The sequence below is a fragment of the Pleurodeles waltl genome, chromosome 9 (assembly GCF_031143425.1).
Source record: "Pleurodeles waltl isolate 20211129_DDA chromosome 9, aPleWal1.hap1.20221129, whole genome shotgun sequence".
NCBI lineage: Eukaryota > Metazoa > Chordata > Amphibia > Caudata > Salamandridae > Pleurodeles > Pleurodeles waltl.
The window spans coordinates 403,010,096-403,035,937 of record NC_090448.1 but is presented as its reverse complement, the minus strand read 5'-3'; positions in this window follow the sequence as shown (position 1 = coordinate 403,035,937).

The window sequence follows — 25,842 nt, the reverse complement described above, 5'->3', positions numbered from 1 at the left end:
GACATTGGCGGGGGAAAAAAAAATCCCCGGTGCCTAGTGGTTTCTGCCCCCTTGGGGGCAGATTGACCTAACAAAAATCGGGCGAGCTGCCGACCCCACCTTCCCCCCCCCCCCCCCCAACCGCCACCCCTCCCCCCTCCAGGGAGCGCCCCTTGCCTAAGGGGTCGCTCCCCATCTCTAACAAAACAAACAAAAAGAATAGACCAGGCGCCTAGAGGTATCTGCCCCGGGGAGGCAGAAATGGCATAAAATAAATTTGCCCCCCCCCACCGCCCTCACCCCCAGCTAGTGCTCCCTCTGAGCTCAGTACCATTACGTCCGCGGCACAGAAGGGGTTAAGAGTCCATCCATAAGGATTATCATTTTGTGGAAGGAAGAAATGTTTCAACTGATCAAATGCATCAAGATCAATGCCCTGTTCATGCTTTCTTTTGCTCTCTGTTTTATGGGGTGTTTCCCCTGATTGCACTTACGGTGGAGAGGTTGAAGAGGGCCTAGGAAGGACTTCCCTTGTAAAATAGGATTCTTAGCAAATGTGTGCTAGCCTCATACGTTTCTTCTCCAGGGGGGCAACTACATAGGACACCGCTGTGTAAATAGAAGTATCCAACATCTCAAAGTCCTCATCCCAAGGGGGACACTGCAGGTATATCTCCATATTGACTCCTGAGACCCTTGCTAATTGAGAGCACAATCAAGTATGCTGGGCAATCATTGAGTTTTGCAAAGTCCAAAAGGCTATGATTGGGCTTGAGTCCAAGGACACTCAACACACCCTGTAGATTCTAAGGGTACTGCACCCAGGTTAGTGCCCACCAGTTATATTATTTTAAAGACCTCAGCATAGGACATGGCATTTGGATTCAGCAAAGTGTAATGCAGACCCCTGTGCTAGGGTATCGGACTCCAGGACAATGTGGGGTACCGAGATCAAGGCTCTGTTGTTGCTGCATTGATGTGATGCTAGGAATGAAATCCTGTGGACAAATTGTGCACCGGCCTCGTAGAATGTATGTGTCACTCTGATGGAGCTCTTTAAAGGTGCACAAGCGCCCTCATGCCATTGGAGGACTGATCTGTTCACGTGGCTCTGTTGAGTCAGTCAAGACATACCTGTCCACGTAATGAGCACCAAAGCGTTCCCGCAGCCCGAGAATAGAAACCAAGTAAAGAACAGCAGAAAAGAACACAATTGGCACACATCAAGATTGAGCTGAAAGACCCAGTTCCAACTAAGTGAAACTGGGAGCACGTATCTGCAGCTGCTAGAGCAGTGAAGAAAGACGGGGCATGAGAAGGACAAAGGACTATTATAAAGTGTTTCTAGCATAATTGCTATCTGTTATGAATTTAACATGGCTGCTGGAAAGATTAAGGAGAAAGAAAAGCATAATCCTCACCTCCGGTTCTGATATAGAATGAAAAATTTCCTAGCTAACGAGAAGGAAAGAATTATGCATTTATTTCTTCACTTTTTATTATAACAGCAGCTTCAAAGTATAAAGAAAAAGGTTACTACATTTCCCAAGAACACTGTAGTATGAGCAACCATGACAAGCAAATACCAATCATGATACAGTCTGCAGTGTGTATGTGTAGCTGCAGATAGACACGCTATGCACAGGTCCTGCTAGCTAGTGTTGGGCTCAGAGTGTTACAAGTTGTTTTTCTTCTAAGAAGTCTTTTCGAGTCATGGACCGAGTGACTCCTCCTTTTCGGCTCCATTGCGCATGGGCATCGACTCCATCTTAGATTGTTTTCTTTCCGCCATCGGGTTTGGACGTGTTTCTTTTCACTCCGGTTGTTCGAGTCGGAAAAATATTATAAACTCTCTAAATTTGTTGGTGTTGTTTTCGATCGAGTACCATCTATCATCGACACCTCGGTACCGGCGGATACAGATCTCTACTTGCCCTTTGGGGCACCCGTGCCCAACTTGGGCCTGGTCGGCCGGACCAAAAGTCTCATCGAAGCCTCATGAACCGGACCCAGTTTAGATTCTGCCCTCAGTGCCACGCCAAGTATCCTTAAACGGACCAACATCTAGTTTGTAACCTGTGTCTATCTCCAAATCACCAAGAGGATACTTGCGAGGCCTGCAGATCCTTCTGCTCGAAAAAGACTCTAAGAGACCGAAGAGCGCAAAGGTTAGAGATGGTGACCAGAAGCACCGAACGCCTCGACGCAGAAGAGGAGGAGATAATCCACACTGCCGTCTCCGTTCGAGGGTCCGATTCCGAGCACGAGTCCGACCTCGACTGACCGATAACAGCAGGCCAGCACGTGAGTATGCTTGCCCTAACCCAATCCAAGCCCAAATACAAGGCCTCGGAGACGCCACTGCCAGAAGGCCATGGCTCCACCCGTAAAAAACTACCGATGACCAAGCAACATCTTCGGCACCGAGACAGGCCACACCAACAACAAAGCCTTCGGACTCGAGCCGAGGCACAGGCTCCGAAATTATAAAGCACTGACCCATCGAGTCGAAGCCCCGAAATTCACTCTCGGAGCTGAGGCCAACAAGTACTTCAGGCCTTTCAATCCCGAAGAAGCCAGCTTCGGAGCCGAAAAAGCACACATACACAGAGGAGCATGGACTTTCAAAGCAATTAAAAGAAAGCCATAAATTTGCAGAAGAACTGACACAAATGGAGGATTTTGACGAGAAACAGGCCAGAATACAAATTCATAAAGACACTGGCTAAAATCCTCACTGCACCTCCTTTAAGAACAAAGAGGAAACTGGCCTTTCATGGACATTTGGACACTGATCAGCCACCGGCTAAAGTGCCAAAACCAAGACAAAAAACTCCTCCTCCTCAGTTTTCACCTCACCAGTCACCTCCTCATTCTCCTTACCTGTCTTCCCGCCTGCTACCCCCACTGCACAGTCTCCCTCACACTCTGTACAGTCACACCAAGATGACACTGATCCATGGGACCTTTATGATGATCCCGTTTCAGGCAATAGTCCAGAGTGCTATCCATCAAAGCCATCACCACCAGAGGATAGCACCTCATATACATAGGTTCTAGCCAGGGCAGCAGCATTTCACAATGTAGCCATGCACACAGAGCCTCTTGAGGATGACTTCTTATTTAACACATTGTCCTCAACTCACGCCACCTACCAGAGTCTACCCATGCTTCCTGGCATGTTAAAACATGCACATCAAATCTTCCAGAAACCAGTTAAAGCAAGAGCTATTACTCCAAGGGTAGAAAAGAAATATAAGCCACCACCTTCAGACCCAATTTTCACTACCCAACAGCTACCCCCAGATTCCGTAGTGGTCAGCACAGCAAGGAAGAGGGCTAACTCCCAGTCCTCTGGGGACGCACCCCCTCCAGATAAAGAAAGTAAGAAATTTGATGCTGCGGGTAAAAGGGTGGCATCACAGGCAGCTAATCGATGGTGTATAGCCAATTCCCAGGTTCTAATGGCCAAATATGACAGGGCCCATTGGGATGAGATGAAAGACATTATCCAGCATCTCCCCAAGGACCAACAGAAGAGCCCAGCATATAGTAGAGGAGGGACAAGCAATCACAAACAACCAGATTAGGTCAGCGTTAGACTCCGCAGACACAGCCGCAAGAACTATTAATAAGGCTGTCACCAATAGGCGACATGCATGGCTTAGATCGTCAGGCTTTAAACCTGAAATTCAGGAGGCTGTCCTTTTAACGAGCAACAACTATTCGGCACACAGGTTGATACAGCCATTGACAAAATGAAAAAAGACGCCGACACTGCCAAAGCTATGGGGGTGCTTTATTCAACCCAATACAGAGGCTCTTTTCGAAGCCGCAATATAGGGGAGGCTTTAGACCCCAACCATCTGAGCCATCTACCTCCCAAGTCAAACCCTCTTACCAGACCCAATACCAGAGAGGAGGGTTTTGGGGAAACTACAGAGGACAATTTCCCAGATCTAGAGGAAAATACCAGCCCTCAAAGCAACCCACTCATACCAAACAGTGACTTCATCCACATCTTCCCTCATCACACTTCCCCTGTTGGAGGAAGACTACAAAAGTTCCACACCCACTGGTTAACCATCACAACAGACAATTGGGTGTTATTATCCATTATCCAACATGGTTACTGCATAGAGTTCACACAAACTCCTCCAGATATTCCCCCAAAAACACACAAACTCCCATCTCAACACATTTTAATGTTGCAAACGGAGGTACAGGCACTATTACTCAAACAAGCCATATAACTTGTGCCACATCATCAGAAAGGAACAGGGGTTTACTCCCTGTATTTCCTCATTCCCAAAAAGGACAAAACATTGAGACCAATACTAGATCTCAGAACTCTCAATCTCTACATCCAATCAGAACACTTTCACATGGTAACACTACAGTATGTAGTCCCACTGTTACAACAGCAAGATTTTATGGCAACACTGGATCGAAAAGATGTGTATTTTCACATACCCATCCATCCAGCTCACAGAAAATATCTCAGATTTGTAATACAAGGAAAACATTACCAGTTCAAAGTGTTACCTTTCGGGATAACAACAGCTCCCAGAATATTTACAAAATGCCTTGCCGTAGTCACAGCATACATAAGGAGACAACATATACATGTCTCCATATCTCGACGACTAGCTAATAAAAGCCAACACTCAAACACAGTGCCAACATCATACACGTTATGTAATAAAACACCCTACACACACTAGGGTTCTTAAAAACTACCAAAAATCACACCTACAACCAGCGCAAATTCAGCAGTATTTAGGAGCCACATTAAACACCCAAAGAGCACTTGCAAGCCCAAGTCCACAAAGAGTACAATCGTTCCACAGCATATTGCCAAAAATCCAGCCACACCAACAGTACACTGTCAAATGTGTCATGAAACTGTTGGGCATGATGGCATCATGCATCGCCATCGTCCCAAACGCAAGATTAAACATGTGGCCCTTACAACAGTGCCTTGCAAAACAATGGTCACATGCACATGGTCATCTTCAAGATCTAGTGTTGATAGACCGCCAAACACACATCTCGCTTCAGTGGTGGAATTCCACAAATTTAAACAAAGGGCGGCCATTTCAAGACCCTGTGCCTCACGCCATTCTTACAATAGATGCATCAATGAGTGGATGGGGAGCACATCTCAACAATCACAACACTCAGGGACAATGGGACACCAAACAAAAACAACTTCACATAAATCACTTAGAACTTCTAGCAGTATTCCTAGCACTAAAAGTTTTTCAACCTCTTCTTGTTCACAAACACATTCTCATCAAAACAGACAATATGACAACAATGTACTACTTAAACAAACAAGGAGGAACACACATCACAACTTTGCCATCTAGCACAAAAAATGTGGCATTGGGCAATTCACAACAACATTCACCCTGTAGCTCAATATATTCCAGGGATTCACAATCAATTAGCAGACGGCCTCAGCCGAGATCATCAGCAAACACACAAATCGGAAATTCACCCCCAAGTGCTTCACAAGTACTTTCGCTAGTGGGGAACACCAGACAGATCTGTTTGTCACCCACCACAATGCAAAATGCCAAAACTTCGCGTCCAGGTAACCACACCCTTGATCCAAGGGCAATGCTCTATGGATCAACTGGTCAGAGATATTTGCTTACGCTTTTCCTTCTCCTGCTCATTCCATTTCTGGTCAACAAACTGCGTCAAAACAAACTCATAGCACCAACGTGGGCACGTCAACCATGGTACACAACATTGTTAGACCTGTCACTAGTACCACACATCAAACTACCAAACAGGCCGGACCTGTTGACACAAAACAAACAACAAATCAGGCACCTCAATCCAGCAATACTTAATCTAGCAATCTGGCTCCTGAAATCTTAGAGTTTGGATATCTACATCTTCCACCAGAATGTATGGAAGTGTTTAAACAAGCAAGAAAACCCACCACCAGGCAGTGTTATGCAAACAAATGGAAGAGATTTGTTTTTTACTGCCAATCCAAACACAACACCCCTTGCCGCAACCATACAGGACACTGTGGGTTATTTAATCAATCTACAAAAAGCAAATTTAGCTTTTTCATCCATTAAAATACATCTCACAGCTATTTCAGCTTATTTGCAAAATATACAAAACAAATCTCTATTTAGAGTGTCTGTCATCAAAGCCTTCATGGAGGGTCTAAAACGTATCATACCTCCAAGAACACCACCAGTACCTTCATGGAATCTTAATATTGTACTCACATGACTCATGGGTCCACCGTTTGAACCCATGCATTCCTGTCAAATTCAATTTCTAACTTGGAAAGTAGCATTCCTAGTGGCAATCACTTCATTACAAAGAGTTAGTGAAATACAAGCATTCACTACTGAACAACCCTTTATACAAGTACACAAACATAAGGTTGTACTTCGCACAAACCCAAAATTCCTACCTAAAGTCATCTCGCCGTTTCATTTAAATCAAACAGTGGAACTTCCAGTCTTCTTCCCACAGCCGGACTCAGTAGCAGAGAGAGCACTCCATACATTAGCTATTAAAAGAGCTTTAATGTATTACATTTACGGAACAAAATCATCAGAAAAATATATTTTTTTAGTTTATTTTAAGAACCACAGGTTCAAGATTTACAAGTAATTCTTTAAATGCAAGGTATTTCACTTAGGAACTCTAGGAACTTTGAATAATCACAATATCATGTACAGTCTTGGCAAAAATGGCAATAAGCTATTTTAAAAGTGGACACAGTGCAAAAATCAACAATTCCTGGGGGAGGTAAGTAAAGGTTAAGTTCACAGGTAAGAAAAACACTTACAAGTCTCAAAGTTGGGTCCAAGGTAGCCCACCGTTGGGGGTTCAAGGCAACCCCAAAGTTACCACACCAGCAGCTCAGGGCCGGTCAGGTGCAGAGGTCAAAGAGGTGCCCAAAACACCTAGGCTTCAATGGAGAACAGGGGTGCCCCGGTTCCAGTCTACCAGCAGGTAAGTACCCGTGTCCTCTGGGGGCAGACCAGGGGGTTTTGTAGGGCACTGGAGGGGGGGGGGGGGGGTGCCACAAGCAGGCACAAAGTACAACCTCAGCGGCACAGGGGCGGCCGGGTGCAGAGTGCAAACAGGCGTCTGGTTTTGTATAGGAAATAATGGGGAGACCCGGGGGTCTCTTCAATGATGCAGGCAGGCACAGGGGGGGGCTCCTCAGGATAGCACCACCTGGGCTAGGCAGAGGGTCGCCTGGGGGTCGCTCCTGCACTGGAGTTCGGTTCCTTCAGGTCCTGGGGGCTGCGGGTGCAGTGTTGGTTCCAGGCGTCGGGTCCCTTCCTACAGGCAGTCGCGGTCAGGGGGAGCCTCTGGATTTCCTCTGCAGGCGTCGCTGTGGGGGTCGGGGGGGGTCATCTCTGGTTACTCACAGGCTCGCAGTCGCCGGGGAGTCCTCCCTGTAGTGTTGGTTTTCCGCAGGTCGAGCCGGGGGCGTCGGGTGCAGAGTGGAAAGCCTCACGCTTCCGCCGGGAAACGTGAAGTCTTCAAAGTTGTTTCTTTGTTGCAAGAAAGTTGCATATTGTTGAACAGGGCCGCTGTTCACTGGAGTTTCTTGGTCCTTGGTTGCAGGGCAGTCCTCTGAGGCTTCAGAGGTCGCTGGTCCCTGTTGGATGCGTCACTGTTGCAGTTTTCTTCGAAGTTGGGAGACAGGCCAGTAGGGCTGGGGCCAAAGCAGTTGTCTTCTCCGTCTTCATTGCAGGGCTTCAGGTCAGCAGTCCTTCTTGTTACAGTTGCAGGAATCTGATTTCCTGGGATCTGGGGTGCCCCTAAATACTGAATTTAGGGGTGTGTTTAGGTCTGGGAGGGCAGTAGCCAATGGCTACTGTCCTTGAGTGTGGCTACACCGTCTTTGTGCCTCCTCCCTGTGGGGAGAGGGGCACATTCCTAATCCTATTGGGGGAATCCTCCATCCACAAGATGGAGGATTTCTAAAAGTAAGAGTCACCTCAGCTCAGGACACCTTAGAGGCTGTCCTGACTGGTGGGTGACTCCTCCTTGTTTTTCTAATTATCTCCTCCAGCCTTGCCGCCAAAAGTGGGGGCAGTGGCCGGAGGGGCAGGCATCTCCACTAGCTGTGATGCCCTGTAACAAAGGGGGGTGAGCCTTTGAGGCTCACCGCCAGGTGCTACAGTTCCTGCAGGGGGAGGTGAGAAGCACCTCCACCCAGTACAGGCTTTGCTCCTGGCCACATAGTGACAAAGGCACTCTCCCCATGTGGCCACCAACATGTCTGGTGTGTGGCAGGCTGGCAGAAACTAGTCAGCCTACACTGGAAGTTGGGTATGTTTTCAGGGGGCATCTCTAAGATGCTCTCTGGGTATATTTTACAATAAATTGCAACTGGCATCAGTGTGCCTTTATTGTGCTGAGAAGTTTGATACCAAACTTCCCAGTTTTCAGTGTTGCCATTATGGTACTGTGGAGTTCGTGTTTGACAGACACCCAGACCATATATTCTTATGGCTACCCTGCACTTACAATGTCTAAGGTTTTGCTTAGACACTGTAGAGGCATAGTGCCCATGCACCTATGCCCTCACCTGTGGTATAGTGAACCCTGCCTTAGGGCTGTAAGGCCTGCTAGAGGGGTGACTTACCTATGCCACAGGCAGTGTGAGGTTGGCATGCCACTCAGAGGGGCGTGCCATGTCGGCTTAGTCCTTTTCTCCCCACCAGCACACGCAAGCTGTGAAGCAGTGTGCATGTGCTGAGTGAGGGGTCCCCAGGGTGGCATAAACCATGCTGCAGCCCTTTGAGACCTTCCCTGGCATCAGGGCCCTTGGTACCAGGGGTACCAGTTACAAGGGACTTACCTGAGTACCAGGGTTGTGCCAATTGTGGAGACAAAGGTACAGTTTAGGGAAAGAACACTGGTGCTGGGGCCTGGTTAGTAAGGTCCCAGCACACTTTCAAGTCATAACTTGGCATCAGCAAAGGCAAAAAGTCAGGGGGTAACCATGCCAAGGAGCCAGATTCTGTGGCAGAAAGAGCTTTACATACATCAGACATTAAAAGAGCTCTAATGTACTGTATAGACAGAACAAAACCATTCAGAAAGACTAAACAACTGTTCGTAGCGTTCCAAAAACCTCATACAGGAAACCCCATATCAAAACAAGGGTTAGCAAGATGGATTGTACGATGCATCGAAACATGCTACGTTAAAGCCAAAAGACAACTCTTAATACTCCTAAAGCACATTCTACTAGGAAAAAAGGTGCTACTATGGCTTTTTTGTTTAGGAAATATACCAGTGGCTGAAATATGCAAAACACCTACTTGTCAACACCTCATACATTCACTAAACACTACTGCGTAGATGTTTTAGCAAGACAACAGGCCACAGTAGGTCAAGCTGTACTTAGAACATTATTTCAAACAACTTCAACTCCTACAGGCTGACCACTGCTTTTATGGGAGGAGAAACTGCTTTGTAGTCTATGTACAGCATGTTTATCTGCAGCTACACATGCCACTGAACGGAAAATGTCACTTACCCAGTGTACATCTGTTTGTGGCATGTTCCGCTGCAGATTCACATGCGCCTTCCCACCTCCCCAGGAGCCTGCAGTCGTTTAAGTTAACAACACTTGTATAAATGTATATATATTTAGATTTGCATTAGCATGGACATCTCTCTTTTTCATCTATATACTCTATCACTCCAACCTTAACCCTCTGCGGGAAAACAGTCTAAGATGGAGTTGATACCCATGCGCAAAGGAACTGAAGAGGAGTCACTCAATCTCGTGACTCCAAGCACTTCTTTGAAGAAAAACAACTTGTAACACTCCGAGCCCAACACTAGATGGCAGAAGTATAATGCACAGCATGTGAATCTGCAGCAGAACATTCCACAAACAGATATACACTGGGTAAGTGACATTTTCCATATATATGACGTTGGTTCCTCTTCTTATTCTTCGCTGTAGGAAGTTGTGACTCATACTACATTAGTTGGTCTTTTTGTCTCTTTAGCTCTATCTACAGGAGAGTTGACATTCATTAAACCAACTCTGATAATTAAAACATGATTCTTTTCAGTGCTATACACGGAAAACCACAGAAAAAGGGAGAAGAAAAGCATCATGTAAGACCATCCCAATTTAAGCATTATGCGTTTCACAGAACATGAGCCATTTGTGACATAATGTATGTAAGCATACTACCTGAGAAGAATTTCATCACAGTATAAACATTGTAACAATCCATATTCATCAACCTCAAATATAACACCTATGAAATACCACCTGTCACTCTTTAACCTCGGGCAGGAAAAGGCATAGATCATGAGGTATACTCCGACTAGGATAATCCTCGCCTCCATGTCCTTAGTGGAATTGAAACTTTCTTCTTGTTAGCTCGGAATTTTTTCAATCTCATTCAGGACCGAAGGAGAGAATTATACAGGTTCAAAGCTTATTTACCACCAGAGATGCGCCATCATGTATAGGCTTGAAGTAAAACATTTTAAATGTGGATTTGGATAACCAATCTGTCACATTCAACATATCTTCAAGTCTGCCATCTACTTGGATGGCCTTAGACGCCGTAGCTCCCAAACTGATGAACATCAATGCCGGCTTCAGCCATAATCCACCTTACCCACCTGGCTGTGAAGGGGAGGAAACCACCTTAAGAGGCTTTTTTTAGAGCAATCAGTAATTGCTTCTCCCCCGGCCGCCTGACATGTGCCATCATATTCTCATGTGCCTTAATGCATCACACTACACGCAGTTTAGGAGCATCCTCAAAAGCAGATTAAGTTACTGACCTAATATTCATTTTGGTCCTCCGAGAAACCGTGAAGGTGATCCCACTCCAGTGTGAAAACCCTTGCCGATATGTCCAGGACCCAGACATCAGGTACTTTTTTGCAAGATATCTGACAGAGGAGCATGGTCAGTTTTGCTGAAAGCTCATATCTTGAAAGACACATGATCTTGCCAGCTGAAAAAAGAAGCTTCAAAACCAAATTGACATCCCATAAGCCAGCATACACGGGTTCGGGTGGTCTAGAGAGTCTGATACCCTTCAAGAGTTTACAAGCCCAAGGGTGTTTGCCAACCCGAACAATGTAGATGGAATTATGCCTGCAGATATCATGGATCTGAAAGAATTCACTGTGCAATAAACTAAGCCTTAATGCACCAGCTCTGCCAGGAAGTTCAGAACATCTACAACTTCTGTCCATGGGATTGAGATGTCGCTCTACACACCAATGTGTACATTGTCTCCAAGCCAATCAATATCTTTTGGCAGTACTGGAAGCCCAATCCTGTTGTTTTGAAGTGTTCAGTGTTGTCTGAAAGATCTGATAGAGACTTCTAGTTGCAGATTCCTTACCTTTGAATTTCCCCCAGGCGTCAGACTGGATCCAGAGATTTTTCTTCGAGCACTACCCTTGCACGTCGGCAGGTGGCGTCGGTCAACTCCACGGGTGTCATTGGCATCGTGGTCACCATGATGACGTCGGGAGTAGTATGTAGACGCCGCCCTTGCGCAGTGGCGTCAGTTCTTTTCTTTCCGCGCCACACGCTGATCCGGAGAAGAGCTACCCTGGTTATTTTTTGGCTGAATTCAACCGTTTTGTCGACTTTTTTCTGTGAAACTTTGGTGCGTTGAGGATGTCCCCGAAGACTGCGTTCAAGCCATGCCAGGACTGTCATTGGACGATGTCGGTGACGGATCCTCATCGGGTTTGTCTATTGTGTCCTGAGTGCGACCACGACCCGAAGTCATGCTCCGAGTGCCGGGCCATGCACCTGAAGGCTTTGAGGGAGCGGTCCCTAAAGCTAATGGCAGCCCGGCACTTGACTCCGCGTAGATCCCAGTCTCGCTCGAGAGGAAGGTCTCGAGATCGGTCGCGGAGTCATCACCACTCTTCTTCTAAATCCTCAGGTCAAGGTAAGAAGAAGTTGAAGTCCCATCGTTCTCCGACTTCGCCCAGTCGCTTGGCCGACGTGACCGGGGAACATCGTCCACACACAAGGCCTCCGTCCTTGGAGCCTGCATCTGGGTCGGCTCCGCGCTTCCCCGAGTTTCCTGGAGCCGGAGCGACCTCTGCCCAGCTTAAAGAGTTTTATGAGGCCATGCGCCTCATATTTGGGCGGACGGACCCTGATAGCGTGCCTTTGGGCCCAAGGGGTTTGGCTGAGGGGCCTTCGGGTTCCGCGCCGGCAGCTTCGGCTCCGGCCACTGAGGTCACTTCCGGATCCGCACCGGTGCCGGTCACGCCCTTGAAACTTTCCCCGGTGCTGGGTTGATTATCGATGCTCCCGATGTCGACCCAATTCTTATCCCCGACTACTCTGAGTTGGAGCGGCATCGGCTGACGCCGCCTTCGGCTTCAATGCAGCTTATTCGCCCCAGGTCAGATTCGGTCCCTCTTTCTTATGGGTACGAATATGGGGAGGAATTGGAGGCGTCACTGGACCCTTATGATTACCAGGATGACCCTGCTACGGACTGGGCTCAGGAATTGGGCGAAGCCAGTGGTCTGGATAATTCTCCTGCTGCTGGCATGCTGTCTCCGCCTACCGTGGCTACAGCAGAGGGAGCAACTTATGGTATGGTGGTCAGTAGGGCAGCTGAGGACCTTGGTCTCGAGCTTCCCACTGTTGAGGTCAGGTCTAATCTCCTGATGGAGTTAAGGACTTATTTCCCAATGGGGAAAATAGAGATAAAAAGTGATAGAAGGGGTCAGGGTAGAGGTACCCTGGCGCCATGGGACTAATGGGGTCTGTGAGGGCCCCCTAATGGGCAAGAAATAGTCCAAAAAACATTTGTTTGTTTTTTACCACGCAATGAGCCATGGATCCTTCCTGCATCCATGAAAACTGGGTAGATTGGGGGATCCAGACCCTAATTTAAAATAAATCATACACTCACTCAGATCCACACACCTGCTAACACAGTAGGGCAGCTGAGGTCCTTGGTCTCGAGCTTCCCACTGTTGAGGTCAGGTCTAATCTCCTGATGGAGGTGGTTCAGCCTGGTGCTTCTACTTCAGAACCCCTTTTGCCTTTTAATGAGGCCCTCACCGATGTCCTTTTGGGTACATGGTCCAAACCCAACACGTAGCCGTGGGACAGAGAACCAGAGGTCTACCCAGTCCATCTCTGCCCCCGCTGCAGCCTCCAAACCCTCCTAGTCCGTCCCCTCACTCCCGTCCAGTTGGTGGCAGGATGCGCCATTACCTGCCCCACTAGGAAAATATCAGTTTACCGTGCTCCCCTTCGGCCTTACCAGCGCCCCTCAGGTGTTCACGAAAGTGATCGCGGTGGTTGCAGCTCATCTGCGCAGGTTAGGGGTCTCAGTCTTCCCCTACCTCGACGACTGGCTTTTGAAGGTGGATTTGCCCCTGAAAGTTGTCTCCCACCTTCAAACTACAGCAAACCTCCTGCACACACTGGGGTTCACTATAAACGTGCCAAAGTCACACCTAAATCCCTCTCAGTCGCTCCCTTTCATCGGAGCGGTTCTGGACACAGTGCAGTTTTGGGCTTATCCTCCCGAAAAACGAGTCCAAGACATTCAGGCTATGATTCCGATCTTTCTGCCTCGGTCTGGGGTTTCGGTCAGACTGACTCTGAGGCTGTTCGGCCTCATGGCCTCCTGCATCCTGCTAGTGACACATGTCAGATGGCATATGCGGGCTCTGCAGTGGGACCTGAAGTTCCAGTGGGCGCAGCATCGGGTGAATCTCTCCGACCTGGTCAATATCTCTGAGGGGACTGCAAAAGATTTGCAGTGGCGGCTTTTGAATCCGCATTGGGTCCACGGCAGATCCCTTCTCCCTTCCCCAACCAGATCTATCTGTAGTGACTAGTGTGTCACTTCTGGGTTGGGGCGGCCACATGAGAGAGGCAGAGATCAGAGGACTCTGGTCTCTGGCGGAGTCTGGGCTCCATATCAATCTGCTGGAGCTCTGAGCGATCAGGCTTGGTTGAAAGCATTCCTTCCCTCTCTTAAAGGGAAAGTGGTGCTGGTGTTCACAGACAATACTACCGCCATGCGGTACTCCAACAAACAGGGTGGAGTAGGGTCCTGGACCCTTTGTCAGGAGGCACCACGCCTCTGGACATGACTGGAACATCAGGGCATTACCCTGATGGCTCAACATCTGGCGGGCTCCCTCAACGCCGGAGCCAACGAACTCAGCCGTCAATGCACAGCCGATCACGAATGGCGTCTCCATTCGAAGGTGGCGCAAGGTCTCTTTCAGCAGTGGGGAGAGCCTTGGTTAGATCTGTTCGCCTCCGCAGAGAACGCGCAATGTCAGCTGTTTTGCGCGTTGGAGTTTCCAAGGCGGCACTCGCACGGAGACGCTTTTTGTCTCGAGTGGAACTCCGGCCTCCTGTACGCCTTTCCACCTATACCTCTTCTGCCCAGAGTTCTCAAGAAAATCAGGAACGACTGTGCCCAAGTCATCTTGGTGGCTCCGGACTGGGCAAGAAGAGTATGGTATTCAGAGCTATTGAGCATGTCCATTGATCCTCCACTCAGACTGCCTCTTCGGGTGGATCTTCTGTCGCAGCAACAGGGGACGGTTCTTCACCCGAACCTGTCCAACCTCTGCCTACATGTGTGGAGATTGAGGGGCACCAGTTGATGGCTTTTGCCCTTTCACCCGAAGTTTGCAATGTTATCTTGGCAGCAGGCATCCATCAACCAAAACTGTACACGCCTGTCGTTGGAATAAATTTGTGGCACAGTGTACCAACAACTCTGTTGATTCCTCTTTCTGCCCCTCTATTGCAGGTTCTTTCTTTGGCCCAGCAGGGCTCTGCTTTGGGCACCCTTAAAGGGTATTTATCTCCCATTTCAGCCTTTCTTAGGCTACCTGATCAGCTCTCACTCTTTAAATCTCCTATTGTGAGTAGATTCCTAAAAGGGCTCACCTATTTATTTCCTCCCACTCCATTTATCATGCCTCAGTGGGACCTTAATCTTGTACTTACTTACTTGATGTGTACCCCCTTTGAGTCAATGCATAATTGTCCCTTGCGGCTCCTCACCTTCAAAACTGCCTTTCTGGTCGCTATTATCTCTGCTTGCAGGGTGAGTGAGCTTCAGGCCCTTTCCTCAAAATCTCCATACTTGTCTGTGCACCCTGACAAAGTCATGTTGCACACTGGGGCTTCCTTCCTTCCTAAGGTGGTTACACCTTTTCATGTAGGCCAGTGCATCACTCTGCCTACTTTCTACAAACCCCCACATCCTTCCCATGAGGAGGAGCGACTCCACTGTCTGGACCCAAAAACAGCGTTGGCGTTCTACCTCAATCATACTAAAGATTTCCGGGTGGACGATCAACTCTTCGTTGGGTATGTGGGTGCGAAAAAAGGGAAGGCGGTGCAAAAGCGTACCATCTCTCGATGGGTGCCTCTTTGCATCAAAATGTGCTACGCTTTGGCCAAAACGCGACCTCCTGAAGGCTTGTGTGCTCATTCCATCAGAGCAACTGCTGTTTCCACTGTTAGCATTCGGAGTTCCTGTCCTGGATATCTGCCAGGCAGCTACGTGGGCGTCCCTGCAAACGTTTGCTAAGCACTACTGCCTGGATAGTCGGGTCCATCGGGATGGCTATTTTGATCGTTCGGTCCTGCAGGACTTCCTAGTATGATGTTGGTCCGCAGCCCACCACCTAGGATGTTATTGCTTTGGTATCTATTCTAAGGTAAGGAATCGGCAACTAGAAGTCTCTATCAGATGTACAAGTTACTTACCTTCGGTAACAAAACATCTGGTAGAGACATATTCTAGTTGCAGATTCCTTACCGCCCACCCGTCCTCCCCGCTTACGAACTGATTTCTAGGGACAGGGATTCCCTCTTTTAGGTCCTTAGCTCTGGTGCACCAATCTCAGTGTTCTTAGTGGCTCTGCGCTTTGGCGTGGAAAGTCATTAAAAGAAACTGACATCACTGCGCGAGGGCGGTGTCTATGTACTACTCCCTACGTCATCACTGTGACCACGATGCCAACGACGCCGCAGAGTTGACCGATCCACCTGCCAATGCGCAAGGGTATTGTTCGAAGAAAAATCTCCAGATCCAGTCTGACGCCGGGGGGAAATTCTAAGGTAAGGAATCTGCAACTAGAATATGTCTCCAGATATTTTGTTACTGAAGTTAAGTAGCTTGTACTTTTCTGCTTCTCCAGCGTAGCCTGAAATTCTTCAAGCCATGAGCCTGAGATGTCCCTGGAGACCCAGAGGATGTTGATGGCCGTGCAGATCTCGTAGAATCTCTGGGTAAGATGGCAGCTCTTTCAGGGATGCCCAGGACATTTCCAGCAGCAGCGGGAACCAGACCTGCGAACTCGAAATTGGGGTTAACAGAATTATCCATGCCTATTGACTTGAGCTGCCACTGTGGGAATCAGAAGGAAATGAGTGAAGGCGTAAGGTTGATCCTTCTTCCAATTTTGGAGGACAGCATCCACCGTTGTGGCTCCTGGATCCTGTTGCCAACTAATGGAAGTAGTTGCCAGTCACTGGAGTCTTTGATGTATCAGGAGTTCTAGTCCTCTACTGTGTTCTGTATTTCCTTGAGATACTCTGCTGCCACTGATATCTGGCATTGAAGGCAATAATGCCAGAAATCCTTTGCCAGTGCTCTCGACCTCGTGCCCCCCAGTCGGTTGCTGTATTGGACTGCTGAAATGTTCTCCCTGAGTAGGATACAGAACAAGCTCTGTCCCAGGTAAGGGATTGAATGGCAAAAAGCCCGCTAGGAGCTCCAGGCAGTTGATGTGTAGGATGAGTTCCTCTTCTGTCCATATGCCCCTTCCCCCTTTACCACCACCACCATCATGGAGATCTCTCGTCAGCTGGCTCCCCAGCATTGACGGCTGGCATCCGAATCTGTGACCAGGTCTGGAGAGGAGCCAAAGATCACTCTGCCGTTCCATGCCTCCATGTGGTTTATCCACCACTGCAGCTTAGTATTGGCCTCTGGCGTCAGAAGAATCAATTCTGAGTAGGTAAGGCCCTTCCATAGCTGAACTGCCTTCAGTCGTCATAGTGCTCTGTAGTGCAGGTGTCCAGGAACGATAGCTTGAATTGAAGAGGACAACAATCCAAATTTTCTGGCCAGTTGCCATTGAGAGGTCCTGTCTCACCTCAGGACCTTGATCAATTCCTTTTTGATCTTGGATATCTTCTGTTACGGCAAGCTCAAAGTTGCCAATCTGGAATTGATGAGAGTGCCAAAAAGTCATAGTTTGCAATGATGTCCACTCCGAAGTCTGACCTTTTGATAAAGAACCCCAGGTCCTGGTGAAGGGCAGTAGCCCTGGTCAGGTGTGAGAGTAGTTGAGACTAGGACTGATCCATGATGAGGAAGTCATGCAAGTAAATGATCAATCTGAGTTCTTTTGTCCTGAGAATTTCCACTACCAGGCGGGTAAATTTCGTGAAACACCATGGCACAGACGAAAGCCCGAGAGGGAGAGTCTAGAATTTGTACATTTGATCCCTCCAAGCGAATTGGAGGACGCGTCTGTGAGGTTGGAAAATGGGGACTGTGAGGTATGCATCCACGAGGTCCAGTCTTACCATCGAGTCGTCCTGTAAAAAAAGGTTCGCTCAAGAGGTGAATCCCCTCCATCTTCAAGTGGCGGTATACCAGCCACTCGTTGAACTGCCTCAGATTTATTACTGGTCGAAAAACTCTTGTCTTTCTTCTCCAGAATAAAAATATTTCTGAGTAAACCATGAGGGTATAATACAGACCTGTATATAGCCGCCTGGTGCAAGAGTTCCTTGACCTCTGAGTCAATGAATCTTGTCTGTTGCTCTGAGAATAATAATATAATTATCTTACTACCTGTACTGCAGTTCCGTAGAACTCTCTGCTACCAGTACCCACAGGGTCTGAGCTAATTGGGCCCATTTGTGAGTAAAATGTTTTAGTGTATTCCCCCCCAACCGGGTCTTGAGGGAAAGAAAGTATATACCTTACCATTAAATCATCCTTGAGCGTTGTCCCCTCCTCTTGCTGTGCATCTGGCTCTGCCTTTCCCACCTCCCTGGTTGGAGAAGAAGGCACCCTGGCGACCATCGTGCCATCCATTGTTATTTCTGGCCTGACCTCGGTAGGAGCCTTGGTGATTTGGGCAACCGTAGGAGCGCCCCCTGCCTTTTCTGGCCCCAGTGAAAACCTTTCCTGGGATCCCGGGAATATTTTCTTGATGGATGATTGAACATTGTCCAGTGGTGAGAAGGTGGCCACAAATTTCCCCAATTCCTTGACAAAAGGATCTCTGAACAGGTTGCCCTGTGCCATAGCACCTGCTTCTGAAGTGGACAGTTGTCCAAATTTGGGGTCAATCTTGATCAGCAGAGAGCACCTCCACTCAGCCGAGAGGGTACTGTTGATGTTACCAAGGAGGCACACCACCTTCTTTGCCCAGCCCGCTACGGTATCTGTAGGGAGAGGATCACCAGACTGTTTCAACCATTCAGCCAATTCAGTTATCTTGGTGAGAGGTCCCAGGACATTGGAAGTTTATCCTGTCATGCCCTTGAGGAGCGGTCAGTCCCTTTCTTGGGGTTTTCCAAATATTTGGAAATGAAAGTGCACATCTTCGGACTGATGTCTGGGGTTGAGGCCACCCTCTTGCTAAGAGGGGACCAGGAGTACTCCGCTTGCAGACAAGCGTGCACGTCCTTATCCAGTGGTTGCCTAATTTTGCTGGCCACATACTCTGCCACCTTCTGCTCTGGGAACCATTCCGATGACCGAGTGTGGTATATCCCCCTCTGTCTTGAACATATCTGCTGAGATTGACTCCCCTGAATCTGAGGCAGCTGAGACAGGGCGCCAGGGCCTTCTGTAGTCCTGTTCCTCATCTGAGGAGCCACCTTCATCCTTTCTCACCCTCCACTTTTGTGGGGGACCCCTTGTCAGGGTCAGAATTTGGCACAACCAGGTAGCGTTTTTTTCTGCGTCACATATTTTGGTCCTATTTGTACCTGTTGAAGACAGCCCCCTGGGCCACCACCTGTGTCAGGCTGTGACCTCCAGAGACCTGAGACATTAACTTACCCATGCTCTCCTGCAGAGGTGAAAGTGCCCTAGGTATAGCCACAGACAGTAACTTATCCACCTCTCCAAGAGTACTTCACTGGGGAGGCCACTCTTCTTCAGACCCAAAGCCAGGGGTGTATTCATGGTCCACGAAGGATTCCATGATTGGGAGGGTGTGAGCACCTAGGTAATCCACCTACGATCGACCAGAAAAAAAATTATAGACATGGGCTGCCCTCTTGCAGGTGCTGTGACGAAGTTAGACACTTTATTGGCCAGCAGTTTGCGTTTTAGCATGAGAGAGGCCAGTGCGGCCTTAAAGGTGCATCAGACTTCTGTAGCGGTGTATTGTGAGGGTTGTAGGGCTCAGAAGCTAGAGATCTCCCATATGGAAACTCTCTTGTTGTTGAGGTAGTGTGCTGCAGAGCTGAAGAGCACAACAGTGCTGCTCGTTCAGTACGCGATTCGCCTGACGAAATCTGCTACTAGTGAACCCACACAGCATTTAGAAGACACTATCGGGCCGGAGCCTACCAAGCGACGAAATTAACCACAATAAGGGCAAGCACATAATATGTATGTCAATCGCTAAGACAGCGCTAGAAAACTACACAAGATGCACATTCTTTTACCTCACTAATGCAACAACCTCCAAGAGAGTTAAGAAAACCATGGGCTTAACCGACGAGCAGAGAAGGAAGAGGAACCAAATAAATATATATATATATATATATATATATATATATATATATATATATATATATATATATATATATATATATATATATATATATATGTATGTGTGTATGTGTATATATATATATATATATATATACACATACACACACACACATATCAATCCTAGTGGCAGTAAACACTAGGTAGTTATAGTTTAAACCTAGTTTCTAGAGAAGCTTTTTTTTTTTTTTTGCCTATATTTGGTGCTGGTTGACAAATCGTCACCATTTAAAAAAAATTATAATAATAATGCCGCTTACGTCAGCTGTTGTCTGGAAAGTTTTCAAGTTAATCCATCAAGTGGGTGCCTAGAAAAAGGGGGGAGGAGGGGGTCCCAAAACGTGTTTTCTTCATGTTAATTTCAGTAGGGGTTTTGAACAGTAATGGTGGCTGAACCGCTAGACGGATTTACACCAAATTTGGCAGACAGCTAGCTCTTGGTCCAGAAAGTGACCTTTTGTGATTTAGTTTAAATCTATTCAGTAGTTTTTGAGATATTAAAGAAAAAGTGTATATATATATATATATATATACACATATACATATATATAGGCGGATCCTCCTCGGATTTGCGAATCCATGCACCAACAGCAATGTCGTGATTGGCTTGCCGCAACCTGAGGAAAGTTGCAGCCACCATTTTGTTCTTAAGGACTTATTTCCCAATGGGGAAAATAGAGATAAAAAGTGATAGAAGGGGTCAGGGTAGAGGTACCCTGACGCCATGGGACTAATGGGGTCTGTGAGGGCCCCCTAATGGGCAAGAAATAGTCCAAAAAACATTTGTTTGTTTTTTTACCACGCAATGAGCCATGGATCCTTCCTGCATCCATGAAAACTGGGTAGATTGGGGGATCCAGACCCTAATTTAAAATAAATCATACACTCACTCAGATCCACACCCCTGCTAACACAGTTACACAAAACAACTCACCCACCCATACACTCACTCACTCAGACCCTCAAAACCACTCTCAGACCCACACAGCTTTCACACACCGACACAAATACTTCCACACCCATACAGCCATTTACACACCCACTCACAGACCCACAAAACCAAACACCCACTCCCACAGTGCCAGTTACACACACGCACCCACAGCACAACCACTCACATACTCCAGGTACGTTATAATTGTGATTCAGCATTAAAAACATTGAAATTCACTAAAAAAAAAATATATAAATGTTACAGGAAAGTTTTTTATATGGTAACTAAAAATGTTTTCAAAACGTAAAAATTCACACAAAAAAAAACAACAAAGGTTACAGGGCTGTTATAGTTGGGCTCAGATTTCACTCATACAAAACCAGTGAAATCCAGCAGTTATAGTAATTTCAAGTAATTATAACTCAGGTTCCCCTATGTACTGCTAATTACCCCAGATATTACAGTACTAATGACCCCTTTTATAACGTAAAGAAAAATAGCAATGAAACAGAAGTCAAAATATTGACGAAAACACTATGCATGGTGAGGGTGTAAGTTACAGTTACCTTAGTCCGCAATATATAGTTGCTTGCAATTACTATACAGGGAGTGCAGAATTATTAGGCAAATGAGTATTTTGACCACATCATCCTCTTTATGCATGTTGTCTTACTCCAAGCTGTATAGGCTCGAAAGCCTACTACCAATTAAGCATATTAGGTGATGTGCATCTCTGAAATGAGAAGGGGTGTGGTCTAATGACATCAACACCCTATATCAGGTGCGCATAATTATTAGGCAACTTCCTTTCCTTTGGCAAAATGGGTCAAAAGAAGGACTTGACAGGCTCAGAAAAGTCAAAAATAGTGAGATATCATGCAGAGGGATGCAGCACTCTTAAAATTGCAAAGCTTCTGAAGCGTGATCATCGAACAATCAAGCGTTTCATTCAAAATAGTCAACAGGGTCGCAAGAAGCGTGTGGAAAAACCAAGGCGCAAAATAACTGCCCATGAACTGAGAAAAGTCAAGCGTGCAGCTGCCACGATGCCACTTGCCACCAGTTTGGCCATATTTCAGAGCTGCAACATCACTGGAGTGCCCAAAAGCACAAGGTGTGCAATACTCAGAGACATGGCCAAGGTAAGAAAGGCTGAAAGACGACCACCACTGAACAAGACACACAAGCTGAAATGTCAAGACTGGGCCAAGAAATATCTCAAGACTGATTTTTCTAAGGTTTTATGGACTGATGAAATGAGAGTGAGTCTTGATGGGCCAGATGGATGGGCCCGTGGCTGGATTGGTAAAGGGCAGAGAGCTCCAGTCCGACTCAGACGCCAGCAAGGTGGAGGTAAAGTACTGGTTTGGGCTGGTATCATCAAAGATGAGCTTGTGGGGCCTTTTCGGGTTGAGGATGGAGTCAAGCTCAACTCCCAGTCCTACTGCCAGTTCCTGGAAGACACCTTCTTCAAGCAGTGGTACAGGAAGAAGTCTGCATCCTTCAAGAAAAACATGATTTTCATGCAGGACAATGCTCCATCACACGCGTCCAAGTACTCCACAGCGTGGCTGGCAAGAAAGGGTATAAAAGAAGGAAATCTAATGACATGGCCTCCTTGTTCACCTGATCTGAACCCCATTGAGAACCTGTGGTCCATCATCAAATGTGAGATTTACAAGGAGGGAAAACAGTGCACCTCTCTGAACAGTGTCTGGGAGGCTGTGGTTGCTGCTGCACGCAATGTTGATGGTGAACAGATCAAAACACTGACAGAATCCATGGATGGCAGGCTTTTGAGTGTCCTTGCAAAGAAAGGTGGCTATATTGGTCACTGATTTGTTTTTGTTTTGTTTTTGAATGTCAGAAATGTATATTTGTGAATGTTGAGATGTTATATTGGTTTCACTGGTAATAATAAATAATTGAAATGGGTATATATTTGTTTTTTGTTAAGTTGCCTAATAATTATGCACAGTAATAGTCACCTGAACACACAGATATCCCCCTAACATAGCTAAAACTAAAAACAAACTAAAAACGACTTCCAAAAATATTCAGCTTTGATATTAATGAGTTTTTTGGGTTCATTGAGAACATGGTTGTTGTTCAATAATAAAATTAATCCTCAAAAATACAACTTGCCTAATAATTCTGCACTCCCTGTAGCATCCTAGTAACCTTTTTTGTGAATATATATATCCTTATTTATATAATGCACATAATTTGACCTCACTGACGAAACAACCCTGAAGAGTGTTATATATATATATATATAAAAAAAATATTACCTAGTGGCGGTCGCCACTAGGTAGTTATAGTTAGGGCCTAGTTTCTATAGAAAAAGCACCTTTCCAAAAAAAAAAAAATAATAATAATAGTAATAAATAAGACGCTCACATCGCCCTGCTGTCTGAAAGGTTTTGAGGTGATCCATCAAGTTGGGACAAGAAAACGGGGTGGATGGGTCCCAAAACATGTTTTCTTCATGCTAATTTCCATAGGGATTTTGAACAGGAATATCGGCCAAACTGCTGGACCGACATACACCAAATCTGTCTGTGAGGGACTCCCATGGCGGCAGAAAAATTTCCAAAAACTTTTTTTTTTTTTTAATGACTATGCGAGGAGCTGCAGATCCTCCCCAGTTCGGGTAGATTCGGGGGATCCAAACCCCAATTTAAATTAAACATACAATCACTCAGGGACCCACAAACCTGCTCACTCATTCACACACCCACCTACACAGCTACTCACACACCCGCTCAACCACTTACACACCCACCCATGCTGCCACTCACACACACACACACTCAGACCCTCAAAACCACTCTGAGTCACACAGCTTTCACATACCCTTCGTCTCCAAATCGGTTAGTCTATGGCTCACCTTCCTCATGTAGGGTTTGGGTCCTTTTAACATCGAGTAGAAAACCCTCTCACATATTCATTCATATGTGAACTTTGAACCTTAAAAATGCTGATTCATTTAAGTTATGTGGGAAACGTTTATACAACTTTGCCATCCGTGCAAATTAATTTCACTGGTTTTCTTTTACTACCTGGTATGATTACAAATTGATTTGTATAGTTCACAATTCTGTCATGTATTCAAATTCAGTAATTTAACCAGTAGCCATAATCTCCTCTAGCTCCATAGGACAGATCATATACATGATACTCGGTTAAAAGTATGCCGGAAGATGTCCTGCCCCATTTAATCGGGATTCGCATGGAACGTACATTCTATCTACAGAACCCCATTCCCTTGGAATACTGACGCAGTGAGAAAACGTTATTTGAAGAGCGTAAAAAGTGCAGGCCAAACTGGTTGTCATTCAATGTTCTATATATTGTTCCATAATATACAGTTATATTGTGTAGCCTTTGATCCAGTGAGTTGGTGAGGAGGGAGTTGTAAAGTTTGCGAGAAGCGGGACGAGTAACTGAATCACTGTGCCTGTAACTGATTGTGTTCTGTTACTTTCAGAGATATGTGGCATATGCGGGCTACACCTCAGAATTATACATTACATTGAACTTCGTAGCTAAAAGGAACATCTTTTCTGTATGGAGCCCTTGACAAAACAATAGGAATTACCCTTGCTGCTGCATTGTGAAACTCTAAAAGGTGCACTTGTGCCGCTTTTTGCTCCTGAGCATCAATGAGCATGAGTAGAGCAACTAAAATAGCACTATTTGGATATGCAAAAGACGATGGACCTTGTACTTGCGCCTTTTGAAACTAGTCTACAGTAAAAGATAAATGCTCAAGGAGTCTGCTGTTTCCGGGTAACATTCTAGAACTTTAAGATCAAATAAATTAATCTGTATAATTATAGGTCAGCCGCACAGCAGTGGTGGCATCCAAAAGTGTCCGGATGCCACCAAAATCAATGAACACTTTCACTAATAAGGGATCTTTGTGATAAAACTCCAAAACTAATAAAGGCAGCCTTCTTAATGCTCAGTCCCCAAAAATTCAAAATTGATTCTGCTGTCCAGGGAAATTTGACTCATTTTTGCTAACTGCACTACAAGTTGACTGCTTCACCTCATGGCTTACCCAGCCGGTCACATGAACGTGCTCCTGGCTGCGCTTTGTTCTCTCTGCAAATATACAAACGTATTACACTATAGCAGTTGGATCCAGCCTACAGTGTATTGAATAAAATTAAAAGCATTGTCTTACATAAGCCGTCCACCAATTGCTCTTCTGCACCAAAAATGACGTGGGCAAAGCGGTTTCTAAAATATTTCATTGTTCCCACAAATTTCTAACGTGAGCCATTATCGGGGACATCACATGGTCTAATATGTTTTTCTCAGGAATATAGTGGCACTGTTCAGCATCAGTCCTGGAGTCTCGCCCCCGAAAATGCATTTGTGATATGGTAGCACCAGTTTCTTCTTCCATGCATTCATAAATGTAGGATTCGAAGTTGCTATGTTTTTTATTTCTCGCTCATTTGCGCATTTACTCTCCTGAAATTATCAGGTTTTAAATCATATGTTTACATACTGATGTCTGGGGTAGATCGTCATTTGAATTTCCCTGTAATTAGTGTGCCTTAATGCTTTGTAAAGCAGTCTGGGAAAAGGTAGGCTAAGGTAATAATGTAATTCTAATTTATATTTCTATGCGCAGATTCCTCATCTTTTTGATATCCTAGGTACCAGACTAGATCCGGCTATTTTTGACAGTGCTCTCCTGCATGGGGAGGTCACACAGGTTCATTGCTGTCACCTTCAAAGCCTTGATGACGTTACTGGAGCCATATAATGCCCACCTCACTGCCCTCATGTTAATTCCATGTGTTTTTTTTCTAGGCCTTACAATGCGGGTCTGAAGATTCTATCCTCAGCAGAGGTGATTTATGTTTCTCTCCAAACATCTGTTAAGTGCAGTGCTCAGGGACATGCCCCCACAGAAGATGTCGCAGTCAAAGCCTTGCAGCGTAAGTATGATGATACATGTCCCTCACAGTAATCATGTCTAGGGGCCAGACACCTTTTCTTCACTTGTGACCTTTGCATTTAGATGAATCGGAAAGCAGTAAAGGAGATAGAGGCCATACTCTTTATGCCCCATGCCATCGATGCTCA